At 35.3% G+C, this 21,933-nt stretch overlaps 1 long non-coding RNA gene and 1 pseudogene across 1 annotated transcript; one reads left to right on the top strand and one right to left on the bottom strand.

Moving 5' to 3' along the window:
- The first annotated feature begins 775 nt into the window (after positions 1-775).
- LOC120779688 lies at positions 776-1,699 on the top strand. Its single transcript, XR_005705717.1, has 2 exons — positions 776-1,257; positions 1,545-1,699. It is a non-coding gene; the product is annotated as an uncharacterized LOC120779688 (long non-coding RNA).
- A 4,044-nt stretch (positions 1,700-5,743) lies between these two features.
- On the bottom strand, positions 5,744-19,955 carry LOC120779564 (annotated as a pseudogene).
- Positions 19,956-21,933: the final 1,978 nt, after the last annotated feature.

Here is a 21,933-nt window from a genome sequence, read left to right as displayed (position 1 = left end):
TAACCGCTTAGCAATGAAACGTTTGCTGCTTGAACACGTAATACTAAAAATGTGTAGTCTATACGGAGCAAATTCAACAAGGTCTATTTGGATAAAGGCAAGTATATAAATATTGGTATTATACCTTCGTTTAATTATAATGTATATATAATTCAGACTCGTGACCACATGTTTTGGGAAGTCGACTGCCAGGTGAATTCAGATGAATTTTTTAAAAACAACTTCCAAATGAAGCGCAATTCTTTCATTAAATTGGAGAAGAAAAACACTAACTACCGGAAAGCAATTCAATTAGAGAAACGCATTGCTATTGCTTTATATGCTCTTCGCTCTTCTGCAGAATACCGAACAATTGGAAATATGTTCGAAATTGGTAAAAGCACTGTCTGTTCCATTGTAATTGATTTCTGTCATGAAGTCTGGCGACGTTTGTGGCCTTTGTATTTGAAGAAATTCCCAATGAACGAAATTCAATTGCGCGAGTATTTAAATGGTTTTGAGTCATTGGGTTTCCCTCAAGTGTTAGGATGTAATAAGTTAAATTTTTTACATTTGAGTTTTTATATATTTTTAAGTTTTAGATGGTTGTCATATAGAAGTTCGCCCAGCTGCAGAAGATGCTGTTGACTACTACAATTACAAAGGCTGGTATTCCACAGTTCTTTTGGCTTTAGTAGATGCAAGGTAAGTTTTTTCATGAAGCTCGTTTAAACATCTAATGTATTTCTTTAATGTTATAAATGTCGCTTTTTATACATCAACGTTGGTAGTCCAGGCCATTGTAATGACTCTTCAATATTTGAGGGTTCATCTTTAAAAAGCGAGTTGGCACAATCTACTATATTTAAAGACATGAGTAGACAAACATCGTAAATTAATGTTCCAGTCGTTGTGTTGGGCGACTCTGCGTTCAAATTTGATGAACATTTGATGAAACCGTACCCATTTTGTGTAAACCAACCTTTGGATAAAAAAAAATTCAACTATGTACTCTCGAAATGTCGAAGAGTGGTGGTGAATGCTTTCGGTCATTTAAAGGGAAGGTTTAAAAAAAAGGCCAACACCAGAATTGTCATAAAACCGTGCTGCGTTTTGGACAACTTTTTAAATGAAGAAAATGATGAAATAATAAAAAGTGGATTGCAGCACCACAAATCGAAAACGAATCTCTGCAGTTTTCAGAAGATGTCTCTAACATTTGTGGAAATGTTAACCCAAGAGCAGAGGAAATAAGACAAGCGTTCGTTTCGTATTTCGGTGAGTTATTACATTCAACTTTGAAATATTTATATTTATTTTCCATTTTCGTATTTATTCATATATGTATGCATATCTTAAAACTAAAACTTAAAAAAATGTTCTTAATCTATTTTTGGCGACAAAGGAAGTCAATGAAGGCGTCCTTCATTTCTTGTGAATCGTTTATGTATGTTTGTAGGAGAGAAAGACGCTTTTCATCGGCTTCCTACATAGCCTCAGTCACCTTTACTAAGTCATCCCTAATTTTCTCCATTATTGTTATTGCTGATTTTTTTTTCTTACAGCATCGCTTGACGATGGCCGAGCGCAACCACGCGACGTAGAAGGACCATCGCTTGGGCTTGGGAGCGGCGACTCTCCCTCCGTATCGGCCTCCACGTAAATTGGTTCCATGTCAATTGAAAATAGAAGAAACAAATAAAAGTGTAAAGAAACATTCCACAAACGTTTTTCATTCTGGCATTTTTGTTGCCATATCAATAAAAGGTTGGCCTCGGCAGCATCACTCCACATACATAACTCCCTTCTTTTTTTTGAGTTTTCTCCATTTTTTTCTTTTGTATAATAAACGACAATTTTTATACTCTCGCAACAATGTTGCTAAGGAGAGTATTATAGTTTTGTTCACATAAAGTAAGTCCTAAAACTAAAAGAGTCAGATATAGGGTTATATGTACTAAAGTGATCAGGGTGACGAGTAGAGTCGAAATCCGGATGTCTGTCTGTCCGTCCGTCCGTGCAAGCTGTAACTTGAGTAAAAATTGAGATATCATAAGAAGGTTAAATTCGAAGATGGGCAAAATCGGCCAACTGCCACGCCCACAAAATGGCGGAAACCGAAAACCTACAAGGTGTCATAACTAAGCCATAAATAAAGATATTAAAGTGAAATTTGGCACAAAGGATCGCATTAAGGAGGGGCATATTTGCACGTAATTTTTATGGAAAAGTGGGCGTGGCCCCGCCCCCTACTAAGTTTTTTGTACATATCTCGGAAACTACTATAGCTATGTCAACCAAACTCCTCAGAGTTGTTTTCTTCAGGCATTTCCATACACAGTTCAAAAATGGAAGAAATCGGATAATAACCACGCCCACCTCCCATAGAAAGGTTATGTTGAAAATCACTAAAAGTGCGTTAACCGACTAACAAAAAACGTCAGAAACACTAAATTTTACGGAAGAAATGGCAGAAGGAAGCTGCACCCAGGCTTTTTTTAAAAATTGAAAATGGACGTGGCCTCGCCCACTTATGGACCAAAAACCATATCACAGGAACTACTAGACCGAGTTCAATGAAATTCGGTATATAGTATTTCCTTAACACCCTGATGACGTGTACGAAATATGGGTGAAATCGGTTCACAACCACGCCTTCTTCCAATATAACGCTATTTTGAATTCCATCTGATGCCTTTTCTGTATAATAGGAGTATATACATTAGGAACCAATGATGATAGCGGAATAAAACTTTACAAAAATACGGTATTTGAAAAATATGTAAATGACGTATAATGAAATCTCGATTATCACTTTATCATGCAAGAGTATAAAATGTTCGATGACACCCGAACTTAGCCCTTCCTTATTTGTTTGTTTTATTTTTTGTCTGTTAGTTTTAAATTCTGACAGCTTATAGTGTCAAAATCAGCTGCGATTAAACAAATGTGGCCGACAGATGGCGCAAAATCAGAGTCGCACAGAGAGATTTAGCTGGGATCAGTTTCAAATTACTCTGATGAAGTGATTTTGACCTGTCATTTTTGTATGGCAAAATCTTGATAAATTTTTAAGATTAGTGGAATAATCCATTCAACAGCCGAAATCGTGTAATTAAGTGTCGGTCTGAACACGGTATTAGAGACAATTTTTGAGACTTGAGGCGATTTTGCTATTCTGTAAGTGACAGTCACTAAAAATTTGCGAGTCTCTCAACTGAAAACGAACAGGTCTGACCATCTGTCACATTTCATTATTTAGAGATGCATATAAAACCTGAATGAAACAAGTAAGGAAGGGCTAAGTTCGGGTGTCACCGAACATTTTATACTCTCGCATGATAAAGTAATAATCGAGATTTCATTATCCGTCATTTACATATTTTTCAAATACCGTATTTGTGTAAAGTTTTATTCCGCTATCATCATTGGTTCCTAATGTATATGTTATACAGAAAAGGCATCAGATGGAATTCAAAATAGCGTTATATTGGAAGAAGGCGTGGTTGTGAACCATATTTCGTACACGTCATCAAGGTGTTAGGAAAATATTATATACCGAATTTCATTGAAATCGGTATAGTAGTTCCTGAGATATGGTTTTTGGTCCATAAGGGGGCGACGCCACGTCCATTTTCAATTTTTAAAAAATGCCTGGGTGCAGCTTCCTTCTGCCATTTCTTCCGTAAAATTTAGTGTTTCTGACGTTTTTTGTTAGTTGGTTAACGCACTTTTAGTGATTATCAACCTAACCTTTGTAGAGGGCGGGGCCACGCCCACTTTTCCAAAAAAATTACGTCCAAATATGCCCCTCCCTAATGCGATCCTTTGTGCCAAATTTCACTTTAATATCTTTATTTATGGCTTAGTTATGACACTTTATAGGTTTTCGGTTTTCGCCATTTTGTGGACGTGGCAGTTGGCCGCTTTTGCCCTTATTCGAACTTATCCTTCTTATGGAGCCAAGAAATACGTGTACCAAGTTTCATCATGATATCTCAATTTTTACTCAAGTTACAGCTTGCACGGACGGACGGACAGACAGACATCCGGATTTCAACTCTACTCGTCACCCTGATCACTTTGGTATATGTAACCCTATATTTGATTCTTTTAGTTTTAGGACTTACAAACAACTCTCCTTAGCAACTTTGTTGCGAGAGTATAAAAAAAGATTGTCGATAACAAATATTAAATTATTTTTAACGCAGTAAAAAAGATTAATTACCAATAAAAATAAAAATAAAATGTTGTATTTGAAGTACTGTAGAGCTAAAATGTATGTGAAATAGATTTTTTTTTACTTTTACCAGATTGAGTTTTGTATAAAACATAAACACCAACAATCGATTATTATTCGTGATGATCTCTATAAGTGAATTGTCAATACATTCAAAATGGAAAACAAAGGTAAGTAAACGTTAAATTAAATAATTGCTGTTATATTCTTTTGCTTGTATATGATTAACTGTTACATTTCCAGAATCATTGCGCACAACAAAAGAGCAAATTGAATGCTACTTAGCATTTCTTGAGCTTCACCCTGAAATGATGTTCCACAAAAACGATCCCACGCGACCCAAAAGGTTAGAAGAGCTGTGGATCGAGCTTTCTCAGCAACTAAACGCTTTGAAAGGTCCATCACGTTCGCCTCCCTAATATACACTTCTATTTATATAAATATAATTCAATTGTAATAAATATCTTGTTTATTTTATAGTGTTTAAACAATTGGAAAAAACAGATTCGTTCATGGGCAAGAAAGGCGAAAGTAAATAAGATATTGACAGGTGGAGGACCAATGCAGGAAATTCAATCCTCTGAGTTGGAAGAGCGGGCGATGGAAACACTAGGGAGGACGTGGTTGATGGACTGCCTGATGTCCCAACTATTGGTATGATTAAATAAAATCTTTGCGTATAATAAGTTTATAAACATATTTTTTATTAGTAAATAAAATGGAATGATATTTTCTTTTTTCGTTTAGAACGACATTTAAAAAAATTTAGGGAGACATCGCAACAATGCTTCCAAAATTTTCCGGAGTCTTTAATCAATATGGCAAGTGAAATTTTAAGCTGTTAATTAAGAAGCTGTTAAAAAAAATTAAAAAATATATGTTTAAGTTAAGAAGATATTTTTAAGTTGTTCCTATTGATGTTTATAATGTACATACACATAAAAGAATATATTTAAGTTAAATTATTTTTAAGTTGTTCCTATTAATGTTTATTACGTACATACATATAAAAGAATATGTTTAAGTTAAATTATTTTTAAGTTGTTCCTATTAATGTTTATTATGTATATACATATAAAAGAAGACTGAATAATTAAATTTATTATTTTTTTATGAAAATATAAATGAAAGATTTATTTGTAACGATAATTATTTATAAAGATTGTGTGAGAGAATTTAAGCAGTTACGTCGAGCATTTATTCCTGCAGTGTAATACTGATTTGTTTGAGCTGGAGAATTATCATAGAAGGAAGAGTCCTGAAAGTTTTCAATGTCGATTTCATCGAAGTCACAAAAACCATGTTTTTGCAAAATGTTGTGGAAAATTGAGCAAGTATAAACTAAGAACGCGGCGCGCAGTGGGGCAGAATGACCTAAAAGTTGGCATCAACTAAACGGCTTAAGCTAGGAAGTTGGAAATTGGTACCCTGATTCCTCTTACTAAAGTAAGTATGTGTACCAAATTTTAGAATATTGCGCTTAGAACCGAGGTTTTTAGACTGAATCAGATTTACCTGAACCGTTCATATAGTGATTGGTGGCGATTGCTTTATATTGCTACTTTCATCACTAGACCCATTTTCGTTTTGTTGACCGTCATCATCGTAAATATCATCATATTCTTCATCGTTATTAGGAATAAGTGGACATATCAATAATTCCAATACTTCAGTTGGTAACTTTTGGTTATTAGTTCTTTTGAATTTTCTCTTTGAACTTATTACCGGATCAGACCTTAGCATAAATGAATTGAATATGTCAATATTAGTTTCCACACGGCCGCATTTTCTTGAATGGTAGTAAAGCGTGAGAAATTATTTCAGGGCCATATATTACAAACTTATGCATTGTTGGAGGCATACGATACCAAGAGTATTTATCCAAAAAGTACCTAGCACTGTCCTGGCAATACTTCGTGAACTTTTTAACATTTATTTCATGTCCGCTGGCTACAGTTATTAATATATTGTGCAATCTTTTAATCAAAGTTAAATCCAATTTTGTAATTTCGGCCGAAACCTCTGCCTCCCTAAAGAATAGTCACGCTGTGTTGCCATCATTAGAATTTCCAAACCCTGGCTTTGGAACATCAACAATCAAACCGCAGCGTTTTTTAAATTCGTTTTGTATTCGTTTTTTATTTTCAGCAACAATATTTTTTTCCAAGTCATTTCGAACTTGCCATTTTTCTACTGGCAGTTTATAAGACAGATGCAAAAGACACTCAAAGAATCTTATCCATCCGTGCAATATTGATAGTCCAAAGCTTAAGTTATCTGTATGTATTTCTCGTTTCACCATTTTGTCAATATTGTTAAAATCTTTTGATGTTGCACTACAAATGTAGCACTTTTGAGTGGATGTCGTCTGGGTTATCGCATTACAAACTTTCCCATCCACCATAGTAAAAAGTAAAGCGTGCTCAACTTCAATAGATTTTCCATCACATATCGTTTAAGATTTTTTAAGATTTCCAATCTTTTCAGTAACTGTGTTTTTCTCCGCTATTGAAACTTCAGAGGATTCCTTAATAAATTAAATTTTCAAAGGTGTGCAATAACGCGTCGAAGATGGAGCAGGATTTTGCCAAACAACTTTTTCGCCCAACACAATACGAATAGGCACAATACTAGTTATGAAAACAGCAGAATCAGAAGCGTCAATACCATGAAATACTTGCTTATATGAGCTATGGCCTGAGCTACCATCGAATCCCCACTTTGTGTACATACGCAATTTGTGTAAATCCTTTGCGGAAATGGAATCTATTACAGTCCTCTGTGCAATAATCAGACGACATATTGTGTGGTCCAGTAAGGATTGTAAAGTTGCACAGTCAAGCGTATTAGTTGCCTTGATGTGTTCTTTGGTAGGATAACATTTCTTTTTTTCTTCCTGTATTACTTTATAGGAAGGAAATTTATCCCGAACAGCCAATCTTATTATATTGTACTGCAATCTTCACCTGACAAACAAATACTTTCGTAATGGCCTGATGAAGTTTTTGAACACATATTTGCGCTATCATAATTCTGAGATAAGCTTTTCATCAAAAGTTTCGATGCCTTCACCTTACCCGATTCCCTTAATTTCATTTGAGTAGCATAACTCAAGACATCAACTGGCGTAGATTCCCTCAAATCTTTTGTTTTCATTCGTTTGGTACGCTCTGAGCTTTCTTCAAAAGATTTCTGAGGCCGACCACCTTTTTGGCTTGAATTTTTCATAAAACAAATTGAGCAATCCAGCCATGTTTTATTAATTTCATTAAAAACGTCTATTTTTCGGTACGATTTGTTCCAACGAAGTTTAAATTCAGACTTTAGGCGGTTAAATGTTTTATTCAATTATTCTTTAGTCACTTGCTGAAATTTTGTTTGTTTTTCCAATTCATTTTTTAAAAAAATAAACTTTTCATCAGTTGTGATTTTTTCGCAACAAAATATTATTTGAATGAGCTCCCTATGATTGACAAAAATTGTTTTTGAACTAACACCTGAAATGAAAAGTTAAATCAATCACTAAAAGATTAAAAAATTAAGATAGTATGGCAACACTGGATTCTATTTGACGATTTACAACTAAAATAATAAAGATCAATGCAGTTCACATTTGTACTTGTAGTTGACGTTTGACAAACAAATAATCAAAACAAAGTAAAAAAAGCTTCGAACTAAACTACAAAAAAGGTAGTACATAGGCACATACATAAATGCGAGCAAATGCCAAAACGCAAAAAATCCGCACAATTTTTTTTCCCAATTAAGTACATAAATATACATATTACAGGATAATTAAAAAATTTCCGGCCGTTCATGCCGGGCTCACTAACTTTTCCAATTTTTAAAACTTAAACTTTAGGAAAATAAACTTATTAATGTAGGTTTCCGAAAAAAAACGACCAAAATGTGAAAATCACAAGTACGCACAAAGTGAATATAAATGAATCTTTATAAATACCCGATGTTGATGGTTCCATAATTAAAGTTGCTAAATTATAGTCAGCGACTGGAAAATATATATTCAAACTTTGAATAGAAAATGCACAAAAATCAAACTGCACTTATTGCGAAAATAAGCTCTGTGTTTGTAAGGCCCTGAAAAGAGAGGTGGTGAAAATGACATTGAAAAACCGTTGATTTATTGTTGCTAGTATATTCATAAATCCAAAGCAATAAACGAAAATTGCTACCGGCTATTTTGAAAAAAATAGTTTTTGCCAACTTTTCTGGTCTGCTGCCCCATTGTGCGGCGTTTGAGGGTGTATACCAGAGAACTGCAACGAGTAATAAATACATAAGTACTGATCCGTTACTCTGTCTGATTCTGTCAGTTCAGTTCATGTACACGAAGCGAACTGTTTGTCTTCAAATCAGCGATAGAGAACAACTTTGAATCACTAGCGATCAGCTTATACTTGATTTGTTTATGAACGTTCGTATCAGCAGAAAATACCCGAAGTGATGCAAACTCATGCTTCAATGATTGAAATGATCGACAGAGTTTGGTTTGTATATCATCCCCTAAACACTGATTTACTAGTGCACTTTTGTTCTATTTCAAATATATATGTTTGTATATACATGTATGTATGTACATACATATGTTATATGTATAATGGAAATTCCATACATACATACAAGAAATGTTTGTTTATACGTGTAGGTATGTATGTACATTAGGGCGGGTCGATTTGTGGGGAGGCAAAAAAATCGCCCATTGCTCTATGAAAATCATATTCTAGGGATTACAATAAGAAACTTTGCCGAAGGAACCATATCTCTGAAACGAATTCTGATGTCCCCCAATTTGGGTCGAACTTTTGGGTAGGGGCAAATTTTGAAATATCCCACTTTGACCCATTTAGTGCTCCAATCGAGTCCAAATGTATGACCGACCCCCACTAACTTTGGACGGCCGATCCACCCATGCCAGTGGCACACCCCTTGGAACTCCCCTGGGGGGTTCCCCATACAATCATTTCAAAAAATCACAATTTTTGGCCTTTACATGAAAAAATCAGCTAAATGGCTATGTTTTTTTTTTTCATTTTTATTTATTTATTTATAATAATATCTATCTTTTCTCTTAAGAAATTTATTTAGTCAGAACATATGTAAATGAAAAAATTAATTTAAGTGAGTTATAGAAAAGAAACTAAAAAAAATATTGTTTGAAGTCTGTTATACTTTCAAGTCTGGGCAATTTCGCACGGCTCTCTAATGTCGTCGCCATAACAGCCTCTACATTTTCCGGCGTTACCCGTTTGGAAACGCTAGCTAGCAATTGAACATGTCGTTCCGTTCCTTGTACGTGTGATAGAATTTTTGGATCATTAAACGGTGGATCGTCTTGATTTAAATATTCTTTCAATGCATCGTACGGAATGCTTCGAGTGAATGGTGGTTCAAATACGATATTTATACCATTCAAATTGATCATTTCCGTATAACTTGTGCAATTAAAGTTTATATCTGGTTTTTTATAAACTCTAAGTTCCATTTGCTCGTCAACATCGGTTCGATAGCGTAGAATTTTCTTGATGGCACAGTCGCGCTTTTCTTTCTTATCATCAAACAACATTGATGACAAGATATTTTCCGAATGCGCATAATATGAATTATCTTTAATTACTTGAATGATAATTTTGCGTAAACGAGGTTTTAGAAATCGTGACCAACCAATGAAGTTGAAAAATAATGCACTGCCGTACACGACAGATGTAATACTTGATATTGAAGTACATTGGCACATAACATTTAATTATAAATTCAACCAGAATTCTTAAATTTGCATCTGGATATTCCGTTGTCACATATAATCGCAATAATTTAGCGGCCTTGGTGAGCCACCGAGAATGTACAACTTTCCCTGGTTTGATGTTAGCCAGATCCACCGGAACTAGGCCGCTAGAAATTGCATGGGCCATGTCGTATAAGTACTTCGAATCGGTGGAAAATTCTTTTTTTTCTGGAACAGGGGGCATATTTTGCAACTCAATTTTCTGCAAGCCGTTCACCACCTAAAAATATATAATAATAAAATAATTAAAAATGGTTGACAATTATAATAAATGAGTGATAGCAATAACTTACCGGAAGAGTTTCACAAGTTTCGATTTGACGGCTCAGTTTTCCGGTTGCCGATCTTGGTCCAGTGCTGGTTGATTTATCCAAAGCTTCAAACAAATGCCGAAACGGAAGTTCGTTGAAGTGTAGAAGGCAAACAAATCAATGCAATGGTCTTTTTAACAGCAATTCGAATCGTCGTATAATTCCACCGTGTGGGCCAGTGTTTGTTGGCTCACCGTCAGTGCATATTCCAATTAATGTATCAGTGATATATTTTATCGTTGAAAAAACCATTTAATTTAGTTGTTTTGTATTCAGCGGTTTCATGTTCCAGTCTTACGTAACCAATCAATTCAGAATTGGGTTCTCTCAAAATAACAAGATGAGGTTCTTTTACCATCCTAGTATGATACTTCTCATCAATTTTATCTATCGTTAAAGTATCATCTTTTCTGCCATCGAATGAAAACGCTAACAAATTGGTATCATCTAACCGCTTGCGAAGCACTTCTTGTCTGCATTTCTCTTTTCTCTGCGAACTTTCGATTTATCCATGATGAGAGGTTTCCCATGCTTATCTTTAATTTTAAAATCTTGCAAAAGAGCGGTTCCCAATGCTGATGCTACTCTGTCAGGCACACCAAATCTGTCACATACCAAGGCAAAGTTAAAACAATCGTATCTCTCTGTGTATTGTGAACTTGTGCTTCTATCCATATCTTCTTGGACCGGTGGCGGTGCGTATGTTGAATCATCGGGATCTTGGTATGTTGGTTTGGTGTTGTTGATGACATAGACGTTGCTCCTTGCTCTTCAGTTTCCATCATAAATGCATTCATTGTTAGTCTTCTCTGATTATGTTGATCGTGCATGAACCCTTTGAGGCGTTCGGAAACCCAGCCGCATGCACATGGAGCTGCCTTCAAATCGCATTTACATGTTCCAATGTAAAAAATTGTTTCAGAGATTTTACATACTCTGTAAATTGTTGGGTGTTGTTTCTTCTCTTGATTTGCTCTTGATACTTGTCAAACAATTTATTCCATTTATTACATACACTTTTTTCAGCATTATTTCCATACCAAGTTTTTCCCAAATTCCAATCAACTTATCTTGTACTTGAATAGTGAATGATTTATGGGAAAACTTTTTTTGTTCTGTTTTAGCACGTTCGCTTAAGTAAAAATAATATCTCAAGATATCCAGATGGGTTGGTAAATTAAGATCAGTCAAATCAGTAGACACACCAAAAACAGTAACATCATGCTTGGGTATATGACTCATTGCGTTTTCGATAGTTGTTGATATAGTTGCTTCATCTTGTGGTGTAGAGGATGGTGGATTCATAGTAAACTTTTTGATTTGGAATGGTCACTTCACTTATTATTTTTTTGAAATACCATAGTGTTTATTGCTTTAGTACTCCTCACTTTCAGAGGTAATAAGAATGAAATGGTAATTTCAATTCTATTTCAAAATTTGCCCCTACCCAAAAGTTCGACCCAAATTGGGGGACATCAAAATTCGTTTTAGAGGTATGGTTCCTTCGGAAAAGTTTCTTATTTTGATCCCTAGAATATGATTTTCATAGAGCAATGGGCGATTTTTTTGCCTCCCCACAAATCGACCCGGCCTAATGTACATACATATGTTATATGTATAATGGAAATTCCATACATACATACATACAAGAAATGTATGTATGTATATATGTATGTACGTACTCGACGGAATTTCCATTGTTTACGCTTCGAAAATTTGTAACATGCGCACATTTTCAAAGCTGATACATTTTTTGCCACACATGATTCAAATAAGTCCAGCAGAAAATTGTTGTTGTTGGCTATATTCATATATTTACCCATAGATTTATTTATTTATTTATTATTAGATGTAAAATAGTAATACAATTATTATTTTACATTTTGATTGGAAAGAAGCACTAGCTACTGGGGCTTTCGGCTTACCTAATTCTTTACAATATATGTAGTTATTTAAAATTATTTATACTTAATAGTGATAATTGACTTAGGGTGAAGTAGACTCGTACATGTTGCTATTTAAATTATATAAGATGTTTAATTTTACATTTTAATAAAAATTGATTTATAAGTCTTATGTTAGCAACATTGGTATTTTTTAGTAATTGTTTTGGATCTATTGTGCCAAAAGTGGTGAGTCTGTGTGCAGCAAGTGCAGGGCAGCTTAGCAAAATGTGATCCACTGATGTAGCGTTTGCATTGCATAGGAGCCATGGTGGTGGATTCGTACCCTTGAGGAGGTGTTCGTGTGTCCGATGCGAAGACGGGTGAAAGTTTGGGCATCGTGGTATGAGCATGTAATAGGAAAGGTTGGTTTAACACCTGCTGGATTGATGGTGATGGTATAAGTGTAGAGGTTCTTTTGTGGCTAGTCTGGCTCTGGCATCTGCTTCTTCGTTGCCGGGCCGGGTAATCCGACGTGGCCTGGTACCCACATTATTTTAATTTGGTGCTCCTTTTTGATTAACAGATCTCTTGTAGTTGAAATAATTATGTTGTGATTATTTACATTTTGAATGGCTGAGACTACCGACTTGCTATCTGTACAAATTAGGTATTTGTGGTTGCTTTTTACTGCGTATGACACTGCTTCAAGAATTGCTGACGCTTCTGCAGAGAATACTGAGCTGCAGGGGTGAAGTATACCGGAATATATGGTAGAACCGTCTTCTTTTACCACTGCAAAAGCTGTTGCATGTTCCGTTTTTGAACCATCTGTAAATAAACATGTCCACGAACTTGATACAAGTGGACGAATTGCTTCATAGAAAAGTTGGTGGTTGGTAGATGCGTTAGTTGAGCTCCTCGGATATTGCATGAGGTTAGTAACAAACAAAGATTTACTCAGGAGCCATGGCGGCGTTGCGCTGTTTGTAGCTAATTGAAGGCGAGTAGTGAGACCAATTTCTTTTGCTAGATTCAAACATCTCATTATCCCCGATTCGATGCTGAATTTGCGTTTGTAGTTGACCGCCTTTTTTATAGTTCCGTACAAAATTTTGTTCTTACAGTTTAGCAGTTTAGGAAAAAGTCGGATGTAGTTTTGTAACACCCTCTCCTCGATTGAAGGAACACCGGCTTCCGTAAGCAAAGAACTTGTAGGTGACGTCGGAAATGCACGAAGACTTCTGCGAATGGCCATATGATAGGGACCGGATATAAGCTTGATGTTTTGAATGATAATTGGGCTCCTGATAGTTCAGACCAGTCTGAGATATCGGAGAGGATCTCGGAAAAGCGGTTTTTTACAATATTTAAATCTTTTATCTTAGTAAATATAAGAACATCATCAGCATACACAATATGATCAATATGATTACAGTGCACTTTAAAAGTGTGTTTTCTATCAAAGAATACACCAAGTACCTTAAGTCTATCGACAGTTTCAATAATTGTATTATTGAAACTAAAACTTATACTGTTACAACTGAGTTTTTTGCACATGTGGAATATCTTACACTTTTTGAATGATAATTGGGCTCCTGATAGTTCAGACCAGTCTGAGATATCGGAGAGGATCTCGGAAAAGTGGCTTTTACAATATTTAAATCTTTTAACTTAGTAAATATAAGAACATCATCAGCATACACAATATGATCAATATGATTATACTTATTCAAAATGTTACTGATAGCATTGAAAGCTATAATATACAGCGTTACAGAAAGTAGAAAGATAGTGCAATCGAAGCATTACGATCGAAGTAAAGAAGAGCATCCATGGTACTATGACCATTTTTGAAGGCGACTTGCTGCCACATAATGCGTTTGGAAATAATTTTTTCGATCACCTTTCCCATACAGGGAATTAAGGATATAGGTCTGTAGCTTGAAATGGATGTATTTGGCTTGTTAGGCTTGAGAATAGGAACGACTGTGACCGTTTTCCAAGTTTGTGGATACACACCTTTATCGAAAATGTTATTATAAAGGTCCAAGAGCCTAGATTTAAGTCCGACTGGAAGATTTTTTAACATGTCGTAAGAAATCCGGTCAAAGCCAGGGGTTTTACCTTTCATGAGGTGAGTGTTGAATTAAGCTCATCGTATGTTATTGGGAATTCAAGTGTTTTTGCTGTTTGAGATGGATTACAATGGTATGTTGAGTTAAAATATCTCAGTTTTTCGGATACGAAACGTTGTTGAAAGTTTGTGTCGCTGGAGTATTGGGACCAATTTGAGGCAAAACGATTTGCAATTTCGAGTGGGTGAGAAATAGAGTTGCCATTTTCCACCAAAAGTTTAATTTGGGATGGGGTGTAGGGTCTTACAAGCATTTTGATATTGGACCAAATTTGTTTTGGATTACTAGATGGGTTTATATTATTAGTTAAATTTTCAAAGCTTGAGCACTTAGCTTCTTTCAATTTTCTCCTAAAGGTGGCATTGGCTTTTTTGTAACTGATGAGATTGGCTGTAGACCGATTTCTCTTGAACATTTCCCAAGCATTTTGTTTAATATTTCGAAAATTGTGGAGATCTGGGTTCCACCACGGGACAACTTTCCTAACAGGGCGCCTAGTGGTTTGGGGGATGGCATAATGGGCAGTTGAGCGTATACATTTTTGGATAGAAGAGGCTTCTTTGTTTATGTTGATGCTGGTTGGATGTTGCAGGTTTAGCTGCGACGCCAAATATTGGTATTTTCGCCAGTCAGCTCTTTCCAAAATGAACTTCGGTTTTGGGGAGGTTTTAATGTTAGGTTGTTGTGGAGGAAAATTTGTCAGAATAGAGAAGTGATCGCTACAATAGAGATCTTGAAGAGTTTTGCTGGAAAGTTTGGGTGCCAATGAGGCAGAGCTGGCAATGACATCGATATGGGTAAGAGTTTGATGCGTGGATAAGTGAGTTGGTTGACCGTCATTCAAAACGACTAGATTGTTGTATAAAATTACGTCTTCAACAGATTTGCCCCTTTTGTTGACGGTGGGTGAGCACCACATAGGGCTCCAAGCATTTAAATCTCCCAACAGAATGATTGGCGTACTGTAACTGTTCAAAATGGTGTTAATATCACTATCAGTGAAATGCTGCTGAGGTGGAATGTACATTGAGATAATGGTGAATTTATAGCTTAAATTTACTTCGATTACTAAAGAGGAAATATCTGAGTTGACAGCAATAATTTTATGAGGGATTGACTTTTTAATAAGTACACCTATACCTTCCTTTTTATTAGTGTTGCAAGGCAGGTTGTGAAAGTAGCGTGATATTGTTTAGGGGCCTGAGCGGATTTATTGAATGCCACGTGAGTTTCTGCAGAGATATCAAAGATGGATTATATTCTTTAATTAGAAATTGAAGGTGATCGTAATTATTGTAATAGCCTTTGATATTCCACTGTAAGATGGAGAAAATTTTTGGTGAGAACTGAAAGAGCTAAAGCTATTTATTTATTTATTATTTTTTTTTTTCTATTGTGTTAGTCATATCAGTATTTGGTGCTAATGAAGAGTTTAATTGTAGAATTGAGTTATTGAGAAATTCGGAGGGAAAGAAGTTAGAATGGGTTAAATTAATTTCTGTCGGTGAATTTAAAGTTGTGTTTGGTTGAGTAGAAGAGCTTTCGTGCGTGTTGGTTTCTGAGTAAGTTTTTAGTGAATTATTATCTGAGATCGTTTGTGTGAAGTTTGAGTGCGGAGAGAGGCTTGTTTGTGATCTTAGGCTTGAATTGTTGTTGGTAGGTGAGTGTTCATTAAAACTGGTTTTTGAGTGATTTATTGGTGGAGTCATATCTATGGTCGTTTGTGTGGGGTTTGAGTTAGAAGTGAAAGAGGAGGTAGAAGGAACTGATGATTGTAATTCAGCTTTTTGTTGTGGAATGTATTTTTTGGAGTTTTGACAGGTTGCTTGACATTTATTTCTTTACTTTTTTCCTGTACATATGTTTCTTTGAGGATGGTAGAAAATGAATTAGAAGAGGTGATCGGTAAAGGTGTTATATTACGTTCGTTATAAAATTTTATTGCATCGCGCATAGTGCATTTTCTTTCGGTTTTGATGCGTAATATTTCTTTTGATTGGGCGTATTTAGGGCATGGATTTGACGAGGAGGGGTGATCATTTGCGCAGTTAACGCAGTATTTACGAGTGCAAGCTTCGGGGTCGTGCGGGGGGAGGCCGCACGTGTCGCAAATGAAGGCATTATTGCAGCGATTCGTTGTATGACCAAGCTTTTGACATTTTTTGCATCGCATTGGATTGGGTATGTACAACCTAACACTGAATGCCACGAGACTTGAACAGAGCTAGGTAGGTGATAGCGGTCAAATGTTAACAGGCATACACCAGTTGGTTGGGGTTTATTATTTATTAATTTGGTAAATTTGAAAACTGCGATCACACCTTGATCACTTAAGTTATCAATAATTTCTTCTCTCTTCCCTCTCGTAGAGTTTAGGTTGGTGTGATATTTCACTTCTACATCACAAAGGCCTGCTAATCTTTTGGTATCAAGAAGTTTTTTTGCGATCGTGGTGTTTTTTACTAGAAGCAGGAGGCTGCCGTCACGTAATTCGGATATAGACACGATGTCATTGCAAATCACTTGTAGAGATTTTTGCACTGCAAAACACGAGAATTTCGTTAGGGGTTTGTTAGGTTCAAGTGAAGATATCACCAAATATTTTGGGTTTTCTTTTTGTATTTTTGGTAACTCGGGGAAAACGTTTAATTGGTTTTTAGTTGGTTTTTTCCTTTTTGGTTGGGGGCTAACAGCAAGCGGGCAAATCTGTTATCCCCTAAAAAGGGAGGCCCAGGGGCCATTGTGTATCACTTTGTCACTCACTGAATCAAAATATTATTTAAAACGAAACGTAAAATAAATTGAAATCACTGAAATAAGAATGGCGAACACAAAATCTACGCTAAACTCAAGCAAAAATGGAAAGTCACAGAGAGAAATAACTACGTGCACACACGAAGAATGGTAGTCGGTGACTGACCCATAGATTTATTTATAGCTTACCCAAAGTTTAACTTCAATTCAAACAATCATCGCAACGCTATGAACTGACATGATACGATTGCAACCGAAGCCAGCCATACCGCTTACACGACCGTGATTGCCGAAGAACAGATTGTTCGTGTTGCATCAGGTCAGTTGACGCTGGCGGCTACTCGAATTGATTAACAATGTTGTCTATGCTGAACTGAATTGATTTGATTATGTTTTTGGCACGACTGTTTGTTCTGAATTTATCATACTCGTTGCAGCTCTCTGGTGTACTATATACCTCAGTACTCGCTCCTTAGATAAGCACCGGAAACGAGACTTGAAAACACCAAAGGATCTTTCAATAATGTTCTTGGCCTTTGTATGGATTCTGTTATAAAGAACTGCATTTGGTGCAGATGGGTTTGATATAGGAGTCAAAAGCCATGGCTCCACTGGATATCCTGAGTCACCTAGATGCCATTTAAATGAACCAGAAACATGTTCCCTTAATAATTTTATTCTGGCCGGTGATGTTCTCCAAATTCCAGAGTCATGGCATGAGCCAGGAAAACGAGCATTTAAATGGCGAAAAATAAGTTTGTCATCACAAATATAAAATTCATATATACATATATTAATTATATTAAATTAATATTTTAACCTACTGCTTCTACGTTAATACTGTAGTAGTAACCCTTTCGGTTCATGTATTCATGTGGAATAACGTTAGACGACGAAGAGGGTCCAATTATTGCAACATGGGTGCAGTCAATAGCACCAATCACTCCTTTTATTCCAAACTTATTATGGAAACTAGAAATATTTTTATGTTTTAATATACTTGTTTAATTTAACTCACATATACTTATATACTTTACCCCATTTCAATTGTGTTGTAGTGCTTTGTTGGTTTGGCATTTGCTTATTTCCACATTTTTATGTTCCAACACAAGTTTTTGCCTTATAATTCGGGATATGATAGGTTGACTTATAGCAGATAAATGGCTATTTCCAATGCAGTATTGGTAAGAGCCATTTGAAAAAAAATATAGCATTGAAACGAACTAGAAATAGTAAACCATTGTTTATTAAAAAAATTTTAATTTCAAAGCATGAACACTCACCCGAATCTCAAAAGGAATAGCAGACTTTCGGAAACGGTTATCGTGAGGTTTCAAATTCTGCATAAGGTCCCAATACAACGATTTCGGAAAACGAAAATATTTTCTAAATGTTGCTTCCTCCAATAAAAATGGATCCTCACTATTCCTTAAGTGCGCCAAATTCCTCCTGTTTACATTTCTAATTGAAAGAAATTAATAATATTTTGATATTCATTGATATTAAACAATACTTACCTTTCTTCATTTTCATAAGTTTGTAAAATTAACAAAAACGCTGCGACTTCTTCGTCCATTGCTTGTTTTCTCTTTTCTTAATACGTTTGTGACCTGCTTATTACCAGCTGACAAAATTTTAGACAATGTTTTGAGACTAGAGACTGTATTGTGAATAGTAACCAGCCTCAAATTGAGACTTTACCTCAAAATGTCTCAAATAGAGACTGCTTACAGAATCCCGCTATACATGTTCATATATTCATATACACTTATGCACATAAATTTGCATACATTGCCGAACAAATAATAAATTGAAACAACAATCGTCTCGAATAGCATAAGCATCACAAGTCAAAATGGCAGCCAAAGTGGCAAAGCCCAAATGTAGTGAATCTTACAACAAAAACATTTTCATTCATAAACGCAAGCGCACATTCAACAAGCGATCTCGCTTTATTCATAAAAACAGACGCCTTAACATCTACCCGACCATGCCTTTGCCTACACGCGTCTTTTCGCGACAATGGCAAAAGCTAAAAATCATAAATTGAACAACTTTCTGATGTTTCTCTTGAAGGAAAACTGACAGTCCCGCAAACTCACAAAACACAGAAAAGAGTGACAAAACAGGCAACATAGCTCTCGTCGATTTGAAATGTTTGTCAAATCTAAAATATTTTGACTTGACTCGCAAACATCATCGTCAATATGTATGCAAGCTCATTCATAACCATACATACATATTTACGCTAGTTTGTAGGCGAAGCTGTTAATGAAATAATGGGAAAGAAACAAAAGAAATCTGTTAATCCAGAATTAAGAACAGAAAAATTCGAATAGAAATAAAGAAAAAAATATTTACACAGCAACATAATTATTCGTCGCTACTTGATAATAAGCGCAATTGTTTGCGATGAACTGGACTAAAGTCGGTAATATCACTAGAGATATTCATCAAACTATACAATGGTGACTTTCGTCCGGTAATGGAGTTTTGAATTATCGGCCTACTTTCCGAAAGGTCTTGCGCCGTCGACTTTTTTTACAAAATAAAATTTGTTTTCAATCGTGTAACTTCAAATCCGTGTAAAAAAAGAGTTGGGTATATTTCTGACAGAGAACGTGGTCATTTCTGCTAAATAGCAACGAAAATGGTGAATTCCTTAGTTCAAGTTTTGCAGTTCTGTTCGCCGTCCAATTGGACATCATAAAGAATTCAATTTGCACCTTCTCTGTGTCTTTATGTTCTCTGATTCTATCAGGTAGCCAAGTTAACATTCAAGCGGGGGCGCGTAGTCGAATCGACCGCGCTTAGTACAATTACGTTCATATTACTATTATTACCCATTACATTTATAATAATTTTAATTACTTTTTTTGACAAAATAGACTTTAAGAACAATGATAATATATCTAATTACAAATAATTAAATAATTACTGAATAATTAGTGCTTTATTCCTTTTATTCATCCCAAACGTCTTTTCGGTTACGCGCGCCCGCTCCCGTTACAAACGACCGCGCGCCCGCTTGAAGGTTAAGAATTATTGTATAAACACTCTCACCAAAACTGCTGACAGCAAGTTAAAGTTAAGAATTATTGTATAAACATTCTCATCAAAACTGGTGAGAGCATTTAAAGCACATGCATAAACAAAAAACGTTTCATGGAATAGCTGTAACAATAGACGCTAGCTTTAGAAGTTAAGTCATGTTATATTGAAGATTAAGAATAAAGGGCAGAACGATTTTGGCATTCAAACGGATAACATTGTTATTTTGATTAATTGGCCCCCGAGCAAGAACCAGCAGGAAAATTAAAGAATTTGGAGGGAAGAACACTCTACATCAAATATATCTAAATCAACAATCAAGTAAGCCGAGATTTTTGGAAGGAAGAACACCTTACATAAAAAAATATCTAGGGGAAGTAAAAAATTAAATCTAATTCTAAGCTAATATATATGTATATATATTTGTGAATAAGTGGCAAAAACAAAAGTAAATATATTTTTTATAATAATTTCATGTGGCAAAAGCAAAAGAAATATAAACGAAATAAATATAATTTTTATAAATATTTTAAAATTTTTGAAACAAGAAAAATTAGAAAGTGAAAATGGCTACGATCTCAGATGAAGCATTAGCTCGACTAATTTTGGTACATACAATAAGTTTGAAAAGAGAAATAGAAAATTTAAAATTACCAGTAAGAATTTTGAAAGATGTTTATATGTGGTCGAATTCGAACCACAATTCATAGATATAACAATAAGATGTGACGAAACATTAGATGTAATTAGATCGCTTCCCGAATTTAATGGGAAAGGTTACGTAAGTTGGCGGGAAGCTGCTACTAATACTATGATTTTGTACGAAAAAGGGAGTGGAGATATTATGCCGCCCTAACAATTTTAAGAAACAAAAAAAAACTTTAACAAATCACGGCATAGTCCTCAATTTCGAGGCAATAATTAGCCAATTAGATTTCGCTTATGCAGACAAGAGACCCCTGCATATCCTTGAACAGGAATTAAACTTAATAAGACAAATGAATATGAACTTGATTGACTATTACAATACAGTAAATTCTCAATTAACTTTAATTATTAACAAAACTATAATGACATATGCTAATAATTCGAATATTACCAAAGAATATAACAAAAGACATCACGCTGACGCAATAAGAGTTTTCATTACGGGACTTAAGGCTTCTTTAAGTAATATAATAATGTCACTAAATCCGCACGATCTGCCTATTGCTTTAGGGAAAGTACAGAAAATGGAATCCAATCAAATTCGTATACAATTTCCTAATATTTACAGTCTACAGAGACAAAATAACAATTTTACTAATAACCCCACTTTTAGGCAATATAATAATAACAACCCATATCCTTATAATTTGAGATTTAATCAAAGACCACAAAAATGTAACAATAACTGCAACTCCAAAGTAAACAGGACTTAACAAAAAACATATATTTTATTCAAAATAGTCTCCTTCTGTTTCAATACAGCTTTTTGCACGGTCCAAAAGCATGTCGAACGTGTTTTTTAGCTCGTTGGCCGATATGGCCGCCAGTTTGCCGGTGCAAGCCTTTTGAATAGCCTCTACGTCTGCATAACGCTTTCCTTTCATGGGCAAATGCAATCTCCCGAAAAGGAAGAAGTCGCACGGTACCATATCAGGTGAATACGGGGAGTGGTTAATGGTTAAAAAGTGATTTTTGGTCAAATAATCGGTCACAAGCGTTGATCGATCTGAGCAATTTTTGGTGGTCAGTCAATTTGTGCGGAACAAACCGTGCACACACCTTTCGT

This window comes from Bactrocera tryoni, unplaced genomic scaffold, assembly GCF_016617805.1.
Source record: "Bactrocera tryoni isolate S06 unplaced genomic scaffold, CSIRO_BtryS06_freeze2 scaffold_11, whole genome shotgun sequence".
Lineage (NCBI taxonomy): Eukaryota > Metazoa > Arthropoda > Insecta > Diptera > Tephritidae > Bactrocera > Bactrocera tryoni.
This window is presented reverse-complemented; position numbering and strand designations above follow the sequence as displayed.